General features: G+C 37.8%; 1 non-coding gene across 1 annotated transcript; it reads right to left on the bottom strand.

Moving 5' to 3' along the window:
- Positions 1-4,557: 4,557 nt before the first annotated feature.
- LOC129561354 (small nucleolar RNA U3) lies at positions 4,558-4,767 on the bottom strand. The gene has a single exon (XR_008686976.2). It is a non-coding gene; the product is annotated as a small nucleolar RNA U3 (small nucleolar RNA).
- Between the last annotated feature and the right edge of the window lie 717 nt (positions 4,768-5,484).

The following is a 5,484-nucleotide window of genomic DNA, read 5'->3' as shown; positions in this document are numbered from 1 at the left end:
CCACATGAATGAAGAGGAAAAATGTTAGATTTTCTTTAGCACACTTATCTGCTTCGTATACCCAATAGCTTGAGGAGAAAGGTAAGGTAGCTGAAACTCAATTTAATTTGAATAGAAAGTGTCTTCTCTTTTAGGTTTTCCCCCCACTGTGTTTGGCATGGTTTTCTTGCTTTGGTAGATGATTGTTTCCACTGTTTATGGGGCATGGTGAGTGAGTGAGTGAGTGAAGTCACTCAGTTGTGTCTGACTCGTTGCGACCCCATGGACTGTAGCCCACCATGCTCCTCTGTCCATGGGATTCTCCAGACAAGAATACTGGAGTGGGTTGCCATTTCCTTCTCCAGGGGATCTTCCCGACCCAGGGATTGAACCCAGGTCTCCGACATTGCAGGCAGATGCTTTAACCTCTGAGCCACCAGGAAAGCCCTAAACCAGCTCCAAATCAGTCTTCTTAGGGATTAAAGATTTGAAAGGCATGGTAGTTAGCCTTAAAAAACATTTTTAGCAGTACCTATAGTTGTCTCTGGAGATTATAAACCAGTAGCAATTGCAGGTTTAGATTCTCTAAGCCTGTAGAGAAGATTCTGTAAACTCTTGTGTCTGAGTCTCTTGCCAGGGTTACTGATGAATCTATATGTTCCTTTTGATTTTGTTTTCATTCATTTCTCTTAATTTGATGCAATAGTGCCTTCTGTCTTAATGCCACTAAGTGAAAGGATTTTAGTGGTGTTCTGCTAAGTTCACTTCATTTATTCCTTAAGGTGTCTAGTCCTTCCCACATGGGGTCATTGCTGTATGTCCAAAATGTTCTACATCTGACACTATTCATTCTATATCTAACAGAAATTCCTTGAGTATACTAAATTATTGGGTCCATGTTTTCTCAGTTTTAAGAACTCAAACTACATACCATGCACACAACATTGGAATAGGAATAAAAGAGATTTTTTTTATTGCTAATTCTTCTTGAAGATACTAATTTAATTTAAAAGCAAAGGAACCTCTCCAAAGCCTGCTTCATCTCCCTTGTTTCCTATGCACATATATCATGTCTGTTAACAAATATAAAGTTTATTTTTAATTTAATTGCATTATGTTTTTTGAAGAAAAATCACCAAGTGTTTACTATTTGTACAGCTTTCTGGTTAATAAGGCACATGGTTCTGTGTGGATTTGTGGGGTTGGTAGTGACTATTGCACCAATGGACAGGGAGACCTTGACTTTCAGGAATATGAGCCCTAACTGGAGCCACAAGACACACAGACAACAACTGCCTAAGGCAGAAGATATAAAATGTTCTAAGCAATAAAGACAGTAAGTACTGATAGCTTACAGTGAATGGTGTCAGATTCGTGATCTCCAAAGATTTAGCTTCAGGACCAGGGACCAGGCTTGATCACTCAAGAGATTTTGTGTAGCAGAGTTTTATTAAAGTGAAAAGGGGACAGAGAAAACTTCTGACATAGACATCAGAAGGGGGATGGAGAGTGCCCCGCTGCTAGTTTTAGCAAGCTGTTTCATGTTAGAAAGCTGTTAAGCAGATAAGAGAGACATCTCAAGGCTGAGGGAGTTTCACCACGCCCTTCTCCCACAATATGCATTTTTGAGATAGGATGGCATTAGGTGTGTCATTCCCCAGTCATAAAACAATTGATATGAATACTGGTTTGTTGAGTTATTATCAGCTCAAGCTTTGAGTAAAGGAAAAAAGTTAGTCTTGGGGGAACCATTTTGAAGAAAGGCAAATCCCAAAGCAAATACATAGTTTCATTAACATAGCTTAAAAAAATTTCCATAAGAAAAACACATTGGTTAGCTCAAGCTTTGAGAAAACTTCAGTTCAGGTGGAACTAGGTGTCATCATAGTAACACAGAATTTTAAGAGACACTTGCAGCCTATTTACTCTGTTTGGAGACCCCTGGCCTTCCTGCCTGTTACCCTCTCAGTACCAAAGGTGCTTGAAGGAGGGAAGAATGATTATTGAACAGGTTTATTCAGAGAAAGCAGTAGAATTTTGACTGGGACTTGAAGGAAGGGTTTGTAGAGTCGAGTAGCAGTTAATACAAATGAGGAGAAAAGAATGGAATTCAGAATTTGAGAGATGTGTTAGATTAAATGTACTGCCATGAGTCTGTTTATTAGAATTATTCATCATAATTTCCACTAGAACTTTTGCATATTTGCAGTTGAAACTTTAGTTTGTTATTACTTTTTAGGGCAAATTTTATCTTTGAATAAATATTTCTTGAATCATTCTCCTTTAATGAGTTTATGATGAAATCACAATTTCAGCAACTTGAAGGTTTTGCAGATATTGGCTTACAGTGTTTTTATTAAAAATGTTTCTCTTCTCCAACTATTTTAGGAAAGAATTTGATCAAACAGGAAACAGTAAGTTGATCCTAGTGAACTTTTGTCAACAAAGTTTCACCGAAATTTTCACTCTGTACAAAATGAATCTAACAATCTGAATAACTCTAATAACAAAAATATTTTTCTTCTTTGTACTTACTGTTTGTTTCCGCAGCATTACACTAGCAGATTGAAAAAGAAAACATTACGTGAAAGTCCAATGATGTGTAAGTACATAGAGCAGTATTGATACTGACCCTGCTGCTGCTGCTGCTAAGTCACTTCAGTCGTGTCCGACTCTGTGTGACCCCATAGGCGGAAGCCCACCAGGCTCCCCCTTCCCTGGGATTCTCCAGGCAAGAACACTGGAGTGGGTTGCCATTTCTTTCTCCAATGTGTGAAAGTGAAAAGTGAAAGTGAAATTGCTCAGTCGTGTCTGACCCTTAGCGACCCCATGGACTGCAGCCTACCAGGCTCCTCCATCCATGGGATTTTCTAGGCAAGAGTACTTGAGTGGCTTGCCATTGCCTTCTCCGATACTGACCCTACTTTCTTAGTATTTAGTTTTCTCCACTACCAATAAAGTTGACATTTTTCAGTTTACAATAACATAAAGAAAAACATTTTACTCACAAAGATTATATTACTTATGCTATTTTTGTCTGGTTTTGGATAATCAAAACATTGTAACACTTTTTTTTTTTTTTTTTGTGGTGCTGGTTCTTTGTTGCTATGAGGGCTTTTCTCTAGTTCCGGCTAGCTGGGGTGAATCTTCATTGCAGTGAACAGGCTTCTTATTGAGAGGCTACTCTTATTGTGGAGCATGGACCCTAGGGTGCATGGGCTTCAGTAGTTGGGCTCCTGGGCTCTAGAGCACAGGCCCAATAGTTGTGGAGCATTATCCTAGCCACTTTGTGGCTTGTGGGATCCTCTTGACCCAGGGATTGAACTTGCGTCTCTTTCACTGGCAGGCAGACTTCTCACTACTGAGCCACCAGAGAACCCTATATTGTGACATCTTGAAAAGATACAGGAAAAATTTGGAATCACTGAGTTTTATTATCAGAACATTTTCAGTACTGGACTGAGAGATACGTAGCCTTATTATGCATATTCAAAAATAATATGTCATTAGAACACAGTGTTTACACTAGATAGAGTAATTCTGAGAAGGCTTATTTTAATTTGCTCACAAATAAAGCTTTCATATGTGTGTATAATCACTTTAGTCTGAAACAAAATTATTCACTCAAAAAAGATCTGTGTTTTCAGTCTTACATGGTTATACATTAGTAAACCCTAAGACAGTTTAACACTAAAGACATTGAATTTAAATCTGGATAAATGCATGTCTAGATATAGCTCAAATACTGAGAAATTGTATGATTGCATGACAAATGTATGACAAAATGTGTGATGGGTAAGTTATTTAAATATCCTTGACTTCAAACACATTTCAGTTTTCTTATCGGGAAGTGAAAATAAAATAACTAATTTTAAGGGCTGGCTCGAAACCTTTTGGGCTTCCCTGGTGGCTCAGAGGTTAAAGCGTCTGCCTCCAATGCGGGAGACCCGGGTTCTATCCCTGGGTCGGGAAGATCCCCTGGAGAAGGAAATGGTAACCCACTCCAGTATTTTTGCCTGGAGAATCCCATGGACAGAGAAGCCTGGTACAGTCCATGGGGTCGCAAAGAGTCAGACACGACTGAGCGACTGAACGGAACGGAACGGAAGGGTTGTAGAAACTAAGTAAAGCATTTTGAATAGAGTTCCCAGAAAATATTAGAAAGTTAAATATAATAACAGTCATTATATATATTTGACTGGTGACAATTTACATCTTCAATTGACTTTCTGATTGTAGTGTTGTGTGTGTGTGTGTGAAAATATATATAGATATATATTTACATTTACTTATTTGTTTAGAGAGAGAGCCTTGGATTCCAGTTAACTGATTGAATGCATATAATTTTCTCTTCTCCTGTGAATATTCAATGAAATGACAGAACAACAACAAGAATAAAACCATAGTATGCTCAGTACCAAAATCTATTATTTTTTTAAACTGAAATATTAACTGAAGGCATATTAATTTTAGGTGTACAACATATGGATTTGATATTTTTATAGATTACAAACCACACAAATCTACTATATTATTATTATTATTATTTTTTAAGCGAAACCACTCAGACGGTGGTTTCTGAGACGGTGTCCTCTCCCTCTTACTCTCCCAAAGGTAGAGAAGAACGATCATCAGTGACCAGTGGCAGCTGCAGGAGCAACACCAAAGACCAGCTTCACGCTCAGGAGAGAACACTACATCTCCTCCTCATGGTTTCGGGTGCGCTACACGTTCAGAGAAACTTCTCTAGTAACAAACTATAGAAATGATCCCTGAAAGTATAGGCTTCAAATCTACTATATTATTATTGACTACATTACTTGTGCTGTAAATTACATCCCTGTGACTTATTTATAACTGGAAGTTTGTACTTCTTAAACCCCTTCATCTATTTCATTAATTCCCCTGCCCCCTGACCTTTGGAAACTAGTAACTTATTCTCTGTATCTATGAATCTTTCTGTTTTGTTATACTTGTTAATTTTTTGTTCATTTTTTTAGATTCTATGTGTAAATGAAAATATGCAATATTTGTCTCTCTCTCACCTGGAAAATTCCATAGACAGGGGAGCCTGGTGGGCTACAGCCTATGGCATCATGAAGAGTCAGAGCCACCTGAGCATGCACACAGACTTATTTTCATGTAGCATAATACACCCTAGACCAACCCATGTTGTTGTAAATGGCAAGCTTTCATCCTTTTACAGCTGAGTAATATTCCATTGTACATATATACCACATCTTCATCCATTCACTTATTGATGGGCACTTAGCTGTTTCCATATCTTGGCTATTGCAAATAATGCTATAATGAACATTAGGGTGTATATGTTTTCTAATTAGCAACTTTGTTTTTCTCAAATAGTACCCTTCCAGCTACATGATATGGTAGCTGTATTATTAACTTTTGAGGACTATCTATAGTGTTCTAATGAGGATCATGTGTTTAAACATTACTCCCATGTATACATGTTTAACTGGTAGACTTGAGATGTATGTCTATCTG

This window comes from Moschus berezovskii, chromosome 10, assembly GCF_049115385.1.
Source record: "Moschus berezovskii isolate FMDL1 chromosome 10, NW_MosBer_1.0, whole genome shotgun sequence".
Taxonomy (NCBI): domain Eukaryota; kingdom Metazoa; phylum Chordata; class Mammalia; order Artiodactyla; family Moschidae; genus Moschus; species Moschus berezovskii.
Note: the sequence above shows the minus strand (reverse complement) of the source record. Positions and strands in the feature narration are given on the sequence as shown.